Source organism: Phasianus colchicus, chromosome 19 (genome assembly GCF_987193195.1).
Source record: "Phasianus colchicus chromosome 19, bPhaCol1.hap1.1, whole genome shotgun sequence".
NCBI classification, from domain to species: domain Eukaryota; kingdom Metazoa; phylum Chordata; class Aves; order Galliformes; family Phasianidae; genus Phasianus; species Phasianus colchicus.
The window spans coordinates 4,960,404-4,979,216 of NC_143454.1; the positions used below are offsets into that span (position 1 = coordinate 4,960,404).

The following is an 18,813-nucleotide window of genomic DNA, read 5'->3' on the forward strand; positions in this document are numbered from 1 at the left end:
CATCACACACTTCACTGAAGTAATTTTTGTGTAGACAATGTTGAGCTCACAAAAGAGTGAACTTCGCCCCTTTTTATTGGGGAATAAATCAAAAGTAAACACACAGCAGTGGATGCTTTTATCTTGTTGTGGAAAAGCATTCAGCTTTAAGCCATTTCTAACACTTATCCTATTTGTTCAGATACATCTACAGTCTCTGTCTGCACCAGAAGAGATCACAGTATAGCTAATAAAGAGTAAGAGAGAAACATGGTCCAGGGCTCATTTGTGACTCAATCCCTAAGTAGGACTGCAGCTCATGAAACACATTTGAAGTGGTATTTAAACTTCAAGCACACCCACTTGGAGTTTGCAAACTGCTTTCCATGCATTGAGATGCCATGTGCAGTACCTTTTTGCCCTAAGACAAGTTTATATATTTGCAATGGGTGCCTAGGCCTCAAGTAGTTATTTAAGGGGCAGGCTGCTTGAAAGGGGCAGGTTGCTTGAAAGATGCATCACCTGGCGGAACAAACTAGAGGAAGGTATGCACCTAATTCTTAATGAATTTATATAAAGGTGATCATCAGTTTCCTTACAGCTTTTTTAATTCCCAGCCTAGAGGAACACGCGTCTTGTCCAAACCTAGAAAGTTGATAGTAGTTTTTCTGCTGACTGCTATGAGCTTACAGATTATTTTATGATTATACAAACTATGGTTTCTGGAAAATGAAAACCCTGCCAATGACAAAAGCTAGACACTTTCACTGTGGATGAAAGCTACATTGACACTACCACTTTTACTGGGTATTCATTGCATTAGATTCAGCCAAATATCTCAGCCTACTGATGATACTGGGAGATGTAATATATCTTGTCTGACATCCTTTTGAAGTTTATGAAGGGTGGTCTGGAAGAAGCATTCCACAGTGCCTGATCTATGACCTTTGTGTTTTGAAACGGAGTGCCATGTCTGAGCTAATCTGGATCAGGTGTTTCTCATCCGATCTGCCAAGGACCCAGCACGATATACTGAGCTCCACTGATAGATCTGAGATCCAAAGAACAAGACACCTTCATGCAATTATTTATGCGTTAGCTGTATTTTTGGCTGGAAGAACAAAGATGACATCCTTCCATTCAAAATCTTTCAAACATGTCTACACAACAGCTCAGGCCATGAGGGACCACCCAGGAAGGCTCTTCTAAAGAAAAATGGAAGCCACAGCTATAGCCAGACTCAGTTGTCTCTTCCATTTTTCCCCATCTTCTTCCTTTCAAAATGGTTTATATGGATTGTTTTTGAAAATTGCAGACGTACTACCTCTTGGAGACGTCCTTTTCTTTGCAAATATCAGCTGCTTGATTATTTACAGGCACCCAAGAGTCCTGGAGCAAGAGTCTGCAAAAGATGACTTCACAACATGAGCTTGGCCTTGCTGCAGTGTACAAAAAAGGAGCTGAGTGATGCTTGTGGCACATCTCTCAGATATGCTGAGTAATCTGTCTACCCAATAATGTATCCTTTTAACAAGCAATTTGTCAAATAAGAAATATTATTCATCCATTACAAACTGTTCCCCTTTGTGTCTTCATACCATCTTGACTACTGCTTCCTACCATCTTAACACAACTGCTTCAGAAATCTCAGCAACGATTCTGTGGCTGGTCTGCAAAACCTTCTGCTTGTCATGAAAAAGAATATATCCTAAAAACTTGTGTTGTCTTACCTGCCCTTGATAGTGGCTCAGCCACCAGAACAGTAGCAGTGAAGGAAGTTTGGAATGTCTGCAAGGAGAGCTGGATTTTAGAGATGGCATAAGATACCATTTGGTCTCGTTATGTCTAACCTTAAGGATTATAGCCAAGGGAATTATAAAACAGACCAGAGGACTTGACCTGGGCTCTAGCTCTTAATGCAGCAAGAGCAGCACTATTTCCAGGAGCACTGTGCAGAGCCAGCGTCTTGCTCTGGGAGAAGCTGTGGAAATGCCCATCAGTTCAAGTCAAAAGAGAATTAAGACAATAGACATTTTTTCACCCCAGCCACATGCAAAACTTGCCATCTCCTCCCTATCCTTTTGTCTTGGCTGGCTCAAAGGATGATGTTCATATTCAGAATTTCTTTGATTTACAAAAGAAATATAGAGGTTAAAAATTAAGAAGCTAATCATGGCACCTATACAATACCAGCTGACCCAGAAAGCGTGAGGGAGAAAACTCCTGTATACATCATAAATGTAAATGCTAGATATCACTTAAAGAGGGAAAAAAATGAAAGAAAAGGACCGCTCCTAGAAAAACACTCCTTAAAATCATGATCACTAGCAAGTAATACTGTGAGTAACATGTGGTGGAAGATGAACAATACAGAGAAAAGGAACAATTTTCATTTCCACTACAAACCCTTTCATCTGAGCATCTGAAAGTACAACATACTTTAACTGTCAAAGACAAGAAAATATTAGGGTTATTTTTTGATTTAGATATCTTCTCTCTCCCGCTGACATCATAACTTTGTCAGGACCTTTCAATTTAATTAGAAATTTGTTTCTTATTAGGAAAACGTCAGTCAATCTTGAAAAGAAGCCCAGGGAATCCTATCTCCTGGGGAACACTCAGCAAAGGTGGTGTATGAATATTTTCCTTCCCCAGAGACAGATTTGCTGGAAACCAGCAGGTGTGGGAATCTAAATTAATTCTTGCATAGTTTATAGTTCTAGTGCACCACTTTGGTCTCTCTTGCAAATTCAGGAATGGTAGAGCTGTGAGATTGTTTGTGGGCACATGGAGTGATAAAGATGCAAATGAGAACCTGGTGTGATTTTAATCAAAACAGATTGCAGCTGCGAAGGAAGAGGTGTTAAAAAAAATATCTCAGCTGTCCTTCTGAAAGGAGGCAGAAGGCTGATTAGCCTTGCTCAGGCACCCTGTACATGCCACGACTGGGAAATGAGACATAAAGAAGACAGAAGGAAAAAAAAACGAGAGAAAAAAAAGAATACAACTCCTCTCCCAACAGATACTTCCAGCATCACAGCAGGAGGGGATAAAATAATGTCAACATATATTGGATTCCAGCACACCTTGCTAACATTTGGACAGAAGTAGCAATGGGATGGATTCTGACAGAGGGGAAGACCTCAGCTGGAGAAAAAAACACAGAAGGGTGTACTTTAGGGTTTGTTAATTGCTAACCTCAAAACAGCTTTCTGTGATTTGTTAATGAAGAAACTTCATGTCTCAAGAATTTCCACCAAGGTGGGATCCTGCCATCTGTTCCCTGAAGAACGGGCATCCAGCAGTGCCACTGTGTGGGCACTGGCACCATGATAACACTGTGCTCTTCTCTTTATCTACTGCCATGCAGACAGAAGAGTCACACAGGGAATTTGATCAGACCTGGGATGCTCCTCGTGTGCTGACACAGGGAATCTGTGCATTCTCTACAAGGAAGAAAAGCAGTGCTATTACAGAGGATTAATAAATGGAAGCTGACTGCCAGAGTGCTTTTTTTATAAGGAAGGTTTTCAGAAGGTGCAACCTTTTGAAGAAAAAGTGCTAATAATACTGCTTTGCCAAGAGCATGTGACTCTGGAGGCTCCAGGCGTCTCCTCAAACAGATGGATTAAGTCTGAAGTAAACTGAAGTGTTCTTAAGGAAAGAGACTGGTGAGGGCTGCAAGTTTTGACACAGCAGGCCAAAGCACGAACAGCCCTGACTTTGCCTTTCACTGCTGTTTCCATGCATTGATAGCTATAGAAAATCATTTTCTTTCCATTCCCAATTTTACTAGGGCAAAGGAATCAGCAGGGATACTCACTTTAGGTCAAACTACTTTATATCACATCTGAGGGCTGAAATTTGTAATAGTTCTAAACTAGCAGCAATTAATCTTTCCAGTAGTAACAGCCAAAGCCAAATAATTACTTTCATTTTTTTTCCTTTTTTTTCTTTTTCCTTTTTTTTTTTTTTTTTTTTGCATTGCAGTCAGTCCAAGGAGCAGATTTTTAAGGCAGCCAAATCTGGCATAACTCAGAAAATCCACTGCTTTCTCTGAGGCTTACACAGAGAGCGTGCACAGGGCGAATTTGCAGTTGTTTCAGTAGCAACCAGACACCACAGATACAAATAGGACTTCGGGATGTGAAGCTCCAAAGGGAAATACTCATAATTCAGAAATTTTCTTCAAAGTCTTAAATCAGCTGCATAAACAGAGGAAAGGATCAGGGAAGAAAGAAAGAAGCCAATTCCCTTATTCTCAAACGCTCTGTCAGATAAAATGCTGCGTGATAAATTGCAACCCATCCAGTCTCCAAGTTGCACAGTGGATGTTCAGTAACCCTGAAGAGAGGGAGAAAACATTCTCTGGACATAGGTGTGAAGAAAGAGGCTGAAAGAAAACAAGTTTCAAAAGTTTTAAAATATACATAGAGAAGCACAGTGTCTAAACACACACAGTGCATACAGAATCATAGAGTCATAGAATCCAAAAATGGCTTAGATTGGAAGGGACCTCAAAGAGCATTGAGCTCCAGCCCCCAAATGTGGACTTTCTACTATAGAAATGATTCAGTAATGCTGAATAATTTCAGAACGAGGGCCCCATCATATCCATGTGTGCTGTGGGGTGGCAGAAAATGTTCCAAAAGGTTTAGCAATTAGAGTGGACACATGAAACCTCATTCCTCCACCTTAAGTATGGAAAACTGAGACACAAAGAGGCCGGCACTGAGCCACCTGGGCTCCTAAAAGCCCTGCATTTAGGACTAAGCATTTTAACCAGGGCAAGACCCACAGAGCTGAAAACAGGATCCAATTTTGCTGAATCCCATCACGGCAGTTCAAACACCAGCACCTCCCAGCCCTGACCCTACACCACGCTTTCTTTTTCTTTTTTCTGCCTTTAGGACTTCCACCCTTTTTAGCTGAGAACACACTGGCAGTTTGTGCTTGATGTGGTTGAGCTTCCACAATTCAACTTAAATACATCCCGCAGCCATCTGGGTCTCATCTGGAGCTGGCATCATGCATCCACGAGGAACCCCATTCTCAGGGCTATGAACACAAACATGGGCGTGCAGAGGTAGGAACCTATTTTCACAATCAATTCAGGATTGATTTCTGTGCTCTCATAGATTGCAGTTGTCACATGAAGCCACTATACATTTTGGGAGACTCGTCACGCTGCTGTACTTATTAATATAACAGATTTTAAACTACCAGAAATGAATCCTGGGCTTCACCTGAATTGCGATCAGATGTATACCTCAGTCTATTTCAAAGAGATGCAATAGAAATGGATGGATACACAGCTGGTTTTTGCCCCATCCAGTCCCTGAGGTCCCACATTAATCACCATTCAGCTAAGCCTGAACTCCTCACTCCAGTTAATTTTTCATCAGCTCTTAGGTTACATTTCTACTTTTGGGAAGCTGTGCAGTTTCTGGTTCATGGATCCTACTGTACGTCATCCTTAAATAAAACCATTTGGATCCATTTGAGCCTCCTCCCATTCTACATTGGCTGAAAAGCAGCACATAGGCAGGACTTTGCCAAGGCTGTTTTAGAAGGAATTTTAATTAATTGCTTTGTGTACAATTTAGAATTTAGCAAAGGCTCATATTTCAAAGGCATCAGCATGACAGTGCCACAAAGAGGGAGGAAAAATAACCCACTGAAGCCAACATCCATAAAAAATGTGAAAGAGCTACGGTAAATTCTGAATGATAAGCATAAAGGGAGCCCCATGAGAGCTAAACCTTCAGTTGTACAGTGACTATTTTGAGTTAAATTAGCATGATTATTCCATTATAAACTACTTGGTTACAACAGTTCTGTATTCTTAGCCATGGAAAATCTCCCTAGGTCTGTCCTCGTTCAGGATCTCAGAGAGAGAACAGACATTTCTGAGCTAAACTAAACAATGAGGTTGGCTGATTTTCAAAGCAGAGCAGAAGTTCAGAGTTCAGAGGTTGTCTCCTTCCAGTATCAGTAACACCTTTGATCAGTTTGGTGTTAGCGAGCAAACCTCGTGAATTAAATGAGAAATGAAGTCAGCTGGCAGAGATACAGCTGTGAGAAAATAGCTGCTGAAAACATGCAATAATTAAACAGAAGTGAAAAACAGATTATCCGATGCAGTGCCTGCAGTAACAGGATATTGAATTCAACGACCAAGAGGTGCCTTCCAGTTTCGTAGTCCTGAAGACTTTTTTGATTCATGTTTCTTAAGAATTACCTGGCTGATGATGGGAAACGCAGCGAAATTCAGCCTGAATATACTAATATACTGCTTTTGCTGTTTCATCAAGAGCAAAGGATGAGAAACTCAGAGGAAAGGTATGGGGAAACAGTGCTGAGACGTGCGAGATTGTTGCTAATTTCTTGTTTCATCAAGTCACTTAACATTCTGATCTCTAATAAGTTTATAGGAGATTTTCATCCTAAACAAGGTGTAAATAAATGAAATTAAATAACTAAATGACTTAATTCCTTTGATATCTCTGATCTCTACAAGAGTGATTCTACATCCTACTATGTTGAAGACTTTCTCTGCTCTCAGTTTTTCTGCCTAAATTCTGTGATGCTTGTACCAGAAGTTGTCTCTTATTGTATTTAGATAGTGTATCTACCTCTGTTAGAGGAAGCCAAATGTGTAAAGCAATAGCAGCCAGTGGCTACAGTTCTTAATAGGAGATTTGATAACAATCGCCTTCTGAATAGGCCACAGGTAGACAACAGATAGGATTGGTGGTAGAAAGGGCAAATGAGATCTCTTTTGGATTTTATGCATTCCGGCTAGAGCAGAGCTGCTCTGAGACAGCTACCATTGTGTTTAGAGCTGTTGGATGTAAGACATTCCCGTTAAGGCCAAGCTGATGTAATAATAAGTAAATATATAAAAATATTTATATAAAATATTAAAAATAAGTTTAAAGAATAAACTCAGTGCTTCTGTTGGAACCATTCCAGAGGCCAACCACAACTGGAGGACATTAAATAACAGACCTGGGTTTAACATTATTAAAAGAAGGCTAGTCCCATATCAATGACCTGTGTTATTGAAGGACATTTACGTTGTTTGTTCTCCACATCCCCTGAACAAAAAGAAACAGCTCCCAGGCACAGCTACACAAGCCAAATATTAGCTGCAACATGGGAATGCTCCATCTCAAAACAGGGGAATGCATGGAAGGTGGAGGCAATTGCAGCAATGCCCCCCAACCCTAACTGGTACTGCCAGCACTGCATGGAGCAGAAGATGAACCTGCCTCCCCTCCCACACTGCTCTTTTGCCCAGGCACAGCTACTGCAGGATGCACACAGGGTCACTTCCCTGAGCACTGCCTCCTGCAGGTAACTCTAAAGCCATAAATTCTTGCTGTCATGCTGGAAATACTCTGCTGTTCCTTCAACAAATGTAAAAAAAAATGTAAAATGACACACTCGTAATGGCCTGAGCCCCTTATTTAATCAAAAAGACCACAGACATCTGGAATGCCTCAAGAATTTACACCATCTGCTGTTCCACCAACAGGTATCATAAGTGTTCTGCAGGACTCATACTTATGGGATCAGACCCTAAGGGAACTACATCTGCTGAATTCTAGAAGATCACAGCTTCTCTTGGCTTGGGTTAGAGCCTGATGGCTATTTAAACACAGTTGTTTTACAGTCAGTGTTTACCTAAGAAGCATCCAACGTGGCATTATGTCATAGCTATATAGAGCCAACCAGACTCAGGAAGAGACCCATACTAAACACAGGAATTAAAAGCTCTTAATGATTCATTTTTGGTACCACTGGACTTAATAAAATTATCCAAGTTCAAACTGAATGAACGCAATTGCTGAGTGACTTAGATGAGTAATGCAGACTTATTCAATCCATGCTCATAACTTGGTGTCTAATTTCTCATGCAATGTACTGTTAATTGTGCCTAATTAGAAACCAATAATGGTTACATCTCGGTCGGTGTTATATGTTGACTTGCAGCCTGCTCCCAGGCTCCTGAGTATGGATAATATGACTTCCACCAAACATGCCACCAGTTCATGACTTGGCAAGATGTTGTCATTTCAGTTCATTCTACCAAAGTAACAGCAGAAATCTTTCCTGCCTTTTCTTGGGTACCACAAGGTCTCCGTTTCTACACCTTACCCAGCACAGTGTGCCAGGCTGCACTGCTCCTTGCCTCCTCCTCACCATTCATGGCAGCAATACACGCTATGCCTTCGTGCAGAGGTTTCAAAGCACCTTGCTAGAAAACATCCACATCTGCCTTGAGAGTGGCTGTAAAGAGGATATTCTAAGAATATTTGTGCTGTCAGATGTGCTATAAACCCTGAGAGCGCTGAGGCAAAACAATGGTGTCACTTCTTATATTTTGGGGAGGGATGCGTGCATTTTGGCTAATAGCCGTACTTGGGAGCTACATTCGGCTCCATAAGCATTCCCAGAGTCAGCTCTTGGCTGCTGAGCACCCAACAAAACCAGCTCAGACAATGGGAGCTGTGAGCGAAAACCAGACTTGTTTCGTGCCTGCAAACCTGTGCCAGAGCTCTCTGGTTCCAGTAGGGCAATGGCCCAAAGGTCTGGGCCAGCCGGCAGCTTTGGAGTGCACAGCAGGCTGTTTGTGACCAGGAAAATCTGCCTCTTGTGCTGAATTTCCATACACTTCTAATCCCAGTGACTGAGGAAGACATTGGCAAGGCATATGCCCTGCTGAAGGCAGGCGAATAAAACACCTCGCCGCAAGCGGAGCCTAACATTTATTTTGGGTGTGCGATGGAGTCTGAATTCATGTGATAGAGTAATCCTGTCGATGAGGTCATGTGTTCCTCTGAAGGGGCTTCTTTGTACCCTGGGTTAGTTAGCAACGCTTTTTCTGTTATCAAGCATCTGATTAAACTCACAAAAGAAGGGTCTTTAAAAAACAGTTTCAGGCAGAACTGAGAAGCGAACAAATAAATTGTTGTATTGTTTTCTCTTTCTTTTTTCCTTTTCATTTTATCTGACAGGAAAAAGGAGAGGGAAATAAGATGGGGAAGGGGCATGAGAGAAGGATTTCATTGATCTCAAATGACAAAACAAAGGTCTTAGTCTGTTTTTAAATTTTCTAAGCACCCAATCCTGTGGCAACTGATAGTTATGTGCCTCCATATGGCATATTTACTAGGAAGGACCACAATGCAGCATCCAAATAGAAAGAGCCTCCCAGAAGCCATCCTATACTACTCAGTGCCACAGAGCCTACCTTCTGCAGCACCGAAATCCTTGCCAAACCCTGAAGGTAAATTAAAATGTAGCCCCAATTTATTTGGCTTGAAGACTCAACCCTTTGGGTGAGAATTTTGCCTGGCGACTCAGCCAACTTTTGTTGAGCTTTGTAGTGCCCCTTACCATGTGTTGGCAATACCAACTCAGTTCTGACAATGGGGAATGAGGGAATTATAATTAAATCGTCATTAATTTCCTTCACAGGACACAAATCCAAAGTCACCTTAGATTGGGAAGTCTAGGAAGAAAGAAGCTCAAGTTGTTATGCACTGATTGATCTGTAAACAGCCAAAGATGTTAACAAATTGTAAGACCCCTGTTGTTAAATACCTGTGCTTATTAGAATTTTATTCATTCACATTTGTTATTTGGTGGCATCAGTGGTTGGCTACATTAGAAAAAAAAATTAAGTCAGTTCTTCTCCCTGTTATTTGTGGGTTATTTCACTTAGGATTTCCCCCTCCTCCCTCCTGGCAGTCTGAGCAAACAAAGAGCTATATAGAAGTTGACTATATAAAAAGAGCTCTAAAAAACCACTGCGACCAAGCGATGACACAGTAAGATATACGTCTGGTTGAAAAACTGTTCACAACACTTATTTGGCCATTGGAAGTTGTCATTTTTCACTCAATTCTGAAAACTCAGCAAGACGAAAACTAAAATATCAGCATTATTTCAGGAGTTCCTTATCTCACAAGAAATTCCACCCCACCCGTGAGAAACCATTCTGAGGAGGTCATCTTTGAAACCAGTAATTTTTTGCTTTGAACAAAATGGCCTTTTTGAAAGAAAAGCTGCCTCAATTGCATCTGTTTCCTTCTAATAAAACACAGAGCAGCCTGGACTTCAATTACTGCATGAGAAGTATTACAGAGGAAAAACGACAGTGCTCATGCTTCCTTCATCCCTGGAAGGGAATAAAAATATGAACCTTATGTTAATTTACAGCTCTAAAAGCAGAAGAACGGGGAAGTAAAATATGCCAGTGCCTTTCAGAGCATCATGAGACACCAAACTGGATTTTCAGGTAGCAAATTATTAAAGATTAGTAGTACAAGGAGCAGAAAGCTTTTTACTGTTGGTGACTTCTTGTATTACTATCTTTCTGTTTCTAATCATTTTTGGAGATGCTAAATCCTTTACTTGCAAGGCAAGGTCTGTTCTTTCTACAACAAACCCTACCGTGACTGATGGTCAGTAACAGGTTTGGCAGGAAAGGATCTTGGTTGAAGATTTGAAACAAAAAGCTTGAAAGACTGGGAATGGAGAGAAAAGAATTGTGGATGTGGAGGGAGCAGACAGCTCAAGCACTCCCATTTCTGTCTTCTAATTTGATTGTGCTGTTCTGGTGTATTAGCCAATTCTACTTTCTCTTTCCCCACAAAGCAGGAAGACCAGCTGGTGAACATGGCCTATGGAACTCCAGTGACTCACAGCAGCTAAAAATATCTGCCTGCATTATTTTTTTAAAAAACATAGATTTTGTCTGAGGCAAAAATGAGGATAAGATCATATAAAAAGATGCCAAGGAATAATGCAAGCTGTAGTGAGTTGACTGAAGTAATGTCTCGTGTAGTTGATGCTGCAGCTCCTTTCAAACTTAGAGCTGCAAAGCCCAGGAAATTAAAATGTTCCAGCTATAAAATGGATTCTTTTTTCTTTTTTCTTTTTTAACAAATTAAGCTTATTCCCTTTATGATGTAGTGTTGAGCTGAAAAAGTCAAATAAACGAAAAATTTTAAATAAATTTGTATTTTAGCCATGTACAACAGTGGCTTCTTGGTGTGATGTGGGTCACACTATGCAGGTCTGTGGTGCTGGGAGATGGGCATTCTGGAGAATAAAGACCCTCCTGTATGAAACTAGGGAACACCAACTGCCAGATGGACTTATTAGGAAGCTGACTGCTGACTGATGGGAAAATTAGGATGGAAATAAAATCTGAGACGAACAAACCTATAGGGCAGCCAAGGAAAATGTTCATCTGGGCGTGATAGTTTAATGGCACAGTGAGGCAAATGCTGCAACCAGATAGAATTATTGCAAAGTGAAGAATGAACGACTCCCACTGAATGGATTCCCCAGGCCTGGAAAAGCCACTTCCCAACAGTAGCTGAGACAAAACCAAAGGTCAGCCATCTCAGAGCCCTTTGAACCATGACAAGAGAAGAGAAGCTAAATGAGCTGGCTGGATGTGGGGTTCCCACAGCACAAAGGGCTCTCGGCAGAGATTCCAGAAAGTGCTCACAGCCTTGAGATTAATAGTGGTGTGGTCTTGTGGTCAGAAACTCAAACTTCTTGCAATATATATCATCTAATATATAATATATATGCAGTATAAATCATCTGTCTCAATTTATTCACTAGTAAAACCTCATGGGAGAACGTATGTCTCAGTGAACTAAGTATCTCAAGGACCTCATGCTATGGTATTGTTAAATCCTCATTTAAATTATTAGAAACTTACCTGGAAAATGCTATTAAATTTCCAGAAATAAAAAATACAAAGAATAAAAAACTGCAGCATTACAATATAAGGAAGAAAAAGAATCTCAGAGATATATCTTTCAAATAGGAGAGGAAAGTCTGACCAGAGATGTGCAGCAAATATACGGATAACTACATGACTGCTTGAAACTCTAGGGTAACAATAAGAAGTTGAATCCTTAATCTGAAGCCAAACCATAGGATGTGCCAAGCCAATTACCAGAATAAGAAGATGAATCCATGGAAATAAATGATAAGGTTAGTAAAAGCCACAGAGAAACACACCAGAATTTGAGAAAAATCTGAAACCGAGAAGAAGTACCATATATCTACAGAACATCCCTTCATCTCTAACAGTCTTAAGACATTTTATGAAATCACCAGAGGAATCATTCTTGTACACACATATGCAACCTGCTTCCATGATGAGCTGTACCTACCGTAGTGTAGCAACGTCTTTTGCTGTTGCACAACTGAAATGAATCATGCTTTCAGACAGGAAGGAAAGAAGAATTCTACATCCAGCTCAAACCACAGCAGGAATTTTGTACAAGCCACAAGAAAGAAGCTACTTTTTTATGGGGCAGAATACTCAAATGTGTTATATCTAAACTGAGAAGAGGTAACTATAGTACTACTGGCACCAACTCACAGAGACTGAGATGAGGCACAAGTTAACATGGAATTCAGTCTCTTTTTTGTTAAGAGCTTGGACACCTGAGCATCAATTTTTTGAAACAAGAGCTCAAAAAAGAGAAACAAAACAAGCAGGTCAGCGGGGTGCCTTTGAGCTACACTCAGTTTCATGGCAGGGTGCATTGCAATCAGCCAAGTAGAGCAATTTGCTACAAACTCAAGAGAAAAAAAAAATTAAAAAAAAAGAAAGGATTCTACATCTACTAAATCTACTACTTTTTATTTCTCCTGTCTGCAAAGCAATCTCTGCTCTTACTGTAGCCTTCAGAGCTGAAGAAATCTGCCTCAGGCAGATACAGCCTAGGCAAAAACTATGGATTACAAACAGCACAACACCAGTGATGGGACCAGCAACAAAGGCAATAGATTCAGAAAAACTGTCTCTGTTCTGAAAACAGAGGCAGAACTGCAGAAATGGCTCATCTCAGAAAGACTCCATGAAAAGGGATGTGTTTGCACCTTCTTTTGCTTTGCTTCCCTCTGTACTCCATGTTTGCACTTACAGCACAGAAGTGAGATTCACCCTTTAGTCTCTGAAGATAGACGTGCAGCACTGGATTGTTAAATGTGGAATTGAATGTGGTCCATAGCAGAGCTGCCACAGGCACTGAAGCCTAGATTAGTGCCTATTAAAAACAAAACACAAATCCAGCATTCATAACTAAAGCAACTTTTGTGCATAATCTGACAGCAGAAATCACTCCTGCCTTCTGAGTATGTACTGTACCTTTTAACGAAGCCTTTCCTAATAGCAAAAGCATTTGCTTGCTCTCTTGGCTTTTTCCTCCCCACAGCAAAGACGTATGTAGAACTGGAAAAGATCTACAGTTTTCTAAACTTGTCTTTGGAAAGTTTCTTTGCCAAGTTACACTTTGTCAGGAGCTCATTATTTTCTTGGTAGACACTAGAGACTTCATTTTGAATCATTTTGAGGGCTCGCTGATGCAGTTTCAGACTATGAGGTTTGTATGCATGAATCACAGCAACTTATGCTCATTCCATATACAAAGTTCTGCTTCATTCCCAGACCCTTCTCCACGGTGTTTCTCCCAAAACCACCATAGGTTTTCCACAGCCCATTTCACTGAGTGGTTTTGTGATAAGATGGGAAGAGGAGAAATTCAGGACTTCTGATTTTTTTTCCTTATCCCTTTCCCTCCCTGGCTATGTGGTGCCAATCCTCTCTCTGTTCCAAATTTGCATCAAAACCAATACTGACTGTGAGACAAACTCATACAATTCTGTCTTTGTTTACACTTCAAAGGAGCTGCCCTGATTGACAGTGAGACCTATGCAAGTTGGACCATGTAAAACAGACCCCACCTCCATAGGAAGAAAGAAAGAAACCAGATTTTGCAGGGCTGCGGTAAGAAATCTTATTCCTCCAGACCTCCATAATGAAATCTGTAGAGGTGAAATAAAAAACTATGTTCACTATAGAATTCAAAGAGAAAGTGAGGGGGTTTCAGAATGGCACCCCAGTGCCAAGCTGAGCAAGAGATTCAGAGCAGCAGACAGTTCTGGGGGTACAAATGTAGACAGTTTTGTTTGTCCCTAAAATTCACAAGTGGGGAATCAAACATCAGGTTTTTTCTTACTGATAATGACAGGTAGGAGATGAGTCATGAAAACAGTTGATGAGTATATGAATATGAAGAGGTGAATAAATGGGTGAGCAGGCAAAACCCCAAATTCATTATTTACCAAAGATGCTGGTGGAAACTATGCAGCAGAAAATAGGAACTACGAGTCACTGACATACGAAATACACACATAGCATACCAGTGAGCAAGTGAAACACTCTGAGACAGCATTGTTGCTCCTGGCCTCAGATCATTTCTTATTGAAGTATTTTGGCAATGTAAATAGTTTCCAGGAAGAAATGCTGGCATTTCCCATGGTGAGCCAAAAAATCCACTCCACACACCCGACTTTTCCATATTTCAAATGAGTTCAGTTGAAGGAATGTCATGTACACAGGCAAGTGGAATCACACTTTAATGGCTCTGCTGTAACTAAGTAGTAGACAAATAATTTGCATATGTATTGGTCTGGAATAACAAGAAACGTTTAATGCTAGAGATGATACCGGTCAGCAGGATACCTTCAGAATTCATTGTGCTTATTCACATGCAGTCTGTAATTTCACTTCAATTTAACCACATACTTATTCAAGCACTGCAAATGCCATCTCCAAAATGCCTCAGAAGTCAGCCCTAAAACTCTGTGTTATTCCTGGCAATCAGAAATATTATTACGTGCCTCTCGTCATTAGCAAGCTTTCGTCTCTTTAATAGAAGCTATGGAAGCATATTTGTAACTCATCCTCAGGTTAATTCTTTGTTTTTCAGGCTATTTTCAGTTTGTCCGGGCGGCTTTTCCTCCCCACCAGAGCTCCTCTGTCCTTGGTACTAACATCCAAGATGTGCGCAACGTGCACTTTTCTGCAGCTCATGGGAGCACCGAAGGAGTTCCTTGAAATCTGACTTCCAGTAACAGCCCCAGGCGAGCTGTCTGCCTGGCCTAGTTCTGTCAGCTGCTGTAGCATCAAGAATCTGCACATTTGGGAAAGTAGGGTAGGGCAGCAAATTTTAGTAGAACAAAGTATGTGATGAGGAGTGAAGATGGAGCGAAAACAACCATGGACAAAGTACGAATCAGATTCACAGAGTATGAAGCAAATGGAGTGTGAGGCACTTGGAAACAGAGAGGAGGCTGTTCTCAACCAGTCTGGTCTGAGGGTTTTTCTCAGTGCTCTGATTTGAAGCAGAAGCACTTCCATAATGTAGTGTACATACACAGCTCTGAGCAAGGGATGAGTTACAGCGGTGAATAACCCCGGACAAACATCTGCCCTGCTGCTTCTATGTCAACAAATCAGGCACTGTTACACTAATGGGAGACCTGAGAGACCTCCACGCTCTGACCTCTTTTCCTTAACCCATTGTGACTTGAAACCTGCCTGTGTTAAAGGCTTAGCTGACAGCAATTTGAGCTGTGGAATAAAAGAAAGGATGTGGAGCTCAATTATCCAGCAACAGATCTCCAGTGAAATCAATGCAATTGTGTCACATGAGAATTTGGCTGGCAGTCTCTGAGGTCTGCAAAGCAGAAAACCATCCCCTCAGCAATGCATACTGAACTAAAGCAGACAGGGAATAATGCAACAAAGTGCTGCTTTATGCATGAAAAGGGCTCAGATTCTAATTTCCTCTCTGTCACAACTGGTCCTAACCCCATGTAACTGCATGAGCAACACTTCTGACCTAAATGAGCACAGGCCAAATCGGATCAGGCTCAGGCATCCTCTGCAAAGAGAAATTTCTCTACTGTATAATTAAGACAATGACAAGCAGGTAGACTATATGCATATTCAGCATCCCATATCAAAGTGAAATAGCTGCTCACATTAGCAGAACAAACTCTCTCCCCACTGAATCAGTTTGAGTTTGATACAGTAAACTTGACTTTTATTTGCACTGATACCTTCTATTTATCAGTCAGGGAGGGTGTGTTTACAGGACATTAGGATATAGAACTATAGGGTATGAAAGGCATATTCATATTTATCAGAACTGCACATTTCTTATATCAATTGTGATGTAATTATATATCTAGAGAGAGAAAAAAACAACTACAATTTAAGGTCTCCTGCATATGTTCTGAGAAACAAAACTTGAACAAATGAGAATCAAACCACAGCATAGAGAGCACTGTGTTCATTCTGGACCATTTCCCTTTTCTTACAGAGGAGCATTCACTCACATGAAAAGTGACAGTGAAATTATTAGTGATCTAGAAATATATTCACAGCCAAATTTGCAGAGATCCTAACCAAATCAGATATTTCGGGATGTGGTTTAGTGGTGAAATATTGGTTGTAGGTGGACAGTTTGACTAGATGATCTTGGAAGTCTTTTCCAACTTTGGTGATTCTATGATTCTATGAAATCAAAGCAAATGAAACTCCTCATCCAAAATAACCTTCCAAAGCACTAACACGGCACTGCTGTAGCAGAAGCACATAGGGCTATAAGAACACAGGTGGGAGGACACAGACACTGGGCTAGGTTCCATGTCCACAGATGGGGAAGGCAGGGACAGGCACACATACTGGCTGGTAGACGACCATATTTCCTACCTTCTGCCAGTGACCCTCTCAAATCCCCGTGTACTAGTGAGGCAAATAAAAAGTATATGAAACAATAGCTTGAGAATGACAAGAAAAGTACCAATAGTGTCTAATTTATTTTAGAATGGCTCTCTCTCTAGGCCCACCATTCTTTCCATCAAACCTGGAGCTGCAGCACTTGTGGTGCTGGATCACAGTGATTGCCTTGCTAACCTGTGAAGTGTGCAAGCCTATATGCTAATTAACATTTGGCAGTGGAAATATAAATTCCCTGGCTTGTGGATGGTATATCCTCCTATAAACACTTCACTTGGCCACCAATCTGGAAAAATAGATAGGACATTCATAAGGCGCGCTCACCATGGGAAATGCCAGCATTTTTTCCTGGAAACTATTTACATTGCCAAAATACTTCAATAAGAAAAACGATCTGAGACCTTTCCCTTAATATGCATCCTGTTCTCATTTCACTTGTAGCCCACAGTGTGCAGCATTCATTCTGAGTCAGCCTTGAATTACTGCAGTACAAGCAATGCAGAAGGGAAGTACAAGCCACAAGTAAAGGAAAAATATGCGTTACACTGTGTTCACTAAGTGGAATGGATTGCCTATACATCACAGGGTACCTTTATATCTTTCCTGGCATAAACCTTTGTCGCACGGCACAGAGAAACCATTTAGGAGGATTCAGTGTATCCAGAAGAAGCTGGTTCTCCGAAGGAACCAGTCAAAACAAAGAACTGGTGCAAAGTGGACACTAAGCCCCTTTAGAAAGCCTGACAAACTGACTTCTGACAAAATGAGATCATGCCAGAAAGAGGATAACCACTAAGTCTGGCGCAGCCATGCACAACTGCCCCATCCAAACAAAGGCTTTCCATCGAACCAAAGAGACTGCCCACTGCAGACACAAGGTTTTGATGTTCTGGTGCTCCCTGGGATAAAGTACAGACAAATGCTCAAGTACTTAGTTGAAACAAACCCAGTGCAGTGGAATTTCCCCAGGCACCCAATTTCAGACTCCTCTGAGTATCTTGGCCAATATCTGTTCACATACAGCCCATGCTACAGCCCAGCATGGGGAAGAGGCAGCCTACTACAATAGACCTTTGTCACATCTATGATTCAAGTAATTGTTTTTGAAACGTATTAAAAAAATTCTGTTCCACCACCCTGTACTTTCTACTCAATGACTAAAAAGAATATATTTTCTAATCATGAAACAATATCATTTTTGTCAAGGGTTTGGAAACTGAGCGCTTATATGAATTGAAGAAAGCTTCCTTTCTCTTCCCTGTGCAGTTCTGGTTACAGGGAAAGAGCTTTCTGAGTGAGTAATCTTTCTAAGTAGGAAGCAGAGCTCCCCTATTGCTAGGGAAGAATGGACCTCCAGTAGGCTAATATGTGATGGATGACTGAATGCAAACTTGGCAACGTTGTTCTCCGCTCCCCAAAGAATACAAAATGCCACAGGCTATTTGTACACAGGGACTCTCTAGTTGGAAGTTCTTGGCAACATCCCACCTTAGTTTAATTGAATCTGCAGTGGCAAGACAATTAAGGATGTGAATTTGAAGAAATTGCTTACAACAGGATCAACTCAGGATGAATTTATCTTTGGAGACTGACTCATGCAGAAGCGAAACAAAAACATAAATGGAAGATTATTCTTTTTGACTCCATAACCTGGGCCTCAAAATCTCACATTTGTTTTTGATGAGTGTTTTGTGGGATATAATGTCAGCCCAAATATTAACTGGTATTGTTTAAGGGCACTGTAACAAAGTTCAGATAGACTGACTGAAGCTATAAGGGTTCTTTTCTTGTTTTATCAGCAACTGGATATGCAGTATGTAGGAGAAAGAGAAAGGATGCACACATTAATTCAGTAAAATACATTAAGGCCATGTCTAGTTATAACTGCATGTGCATATGTCGCTCTGAAAGTAATGCCTCTTATTATTTCCATGGAAATAATACAACAGATACAAGGAGCACAATAACACTATTTGATAGAGCAAATTCTCAGCTACAAAACACTATTTTTTCACGTGGTGACCATGATCATCAGATCTGTGCAGATGAGCTGATTAAGATGCTCTTCATTTTGTGATGTGAGAGCTGTTCATGGCTATCGAAAATATGGCTTATCTTTCATGCCACTGCTGAAATGCATCCCTCACTGTACTCACATCCACTGTTTGGTCTCATCTGCTGCCATCTGTCACACGGCAACA

At 40.9% G+C, this 18,813-nt stretch overlaps 1 protein-coding gene across 6 annotated transcripts in view; it reads right to left on the reverse strand.

Moving 5' to 3' along the window:
- The window catches only part of TNC (tenascin C), a 97,942-nt gene that overhangs the window by 43,567 nt on the left and 35,562 nt on the right, over positions 1-18,813 (reverse strand). Inside the window, exon 1 of one of the 6 annotated variants that reach the window (XM_090121595.1) lies at positions 12,948-13,092. The exons of 4 other annotated variants lie outside the window; for them this stretch is intronic. The gene's annotated coding sequence lies outside the window, so the exon portion shown is untranslated. Of the gene's footprint in view, positions 1-12,947; positions 13,093-18,813 lie in introns of those variants that run through there. One more of the 6 variants, XM_090121592.1, reaches the window with a different exon arrangement.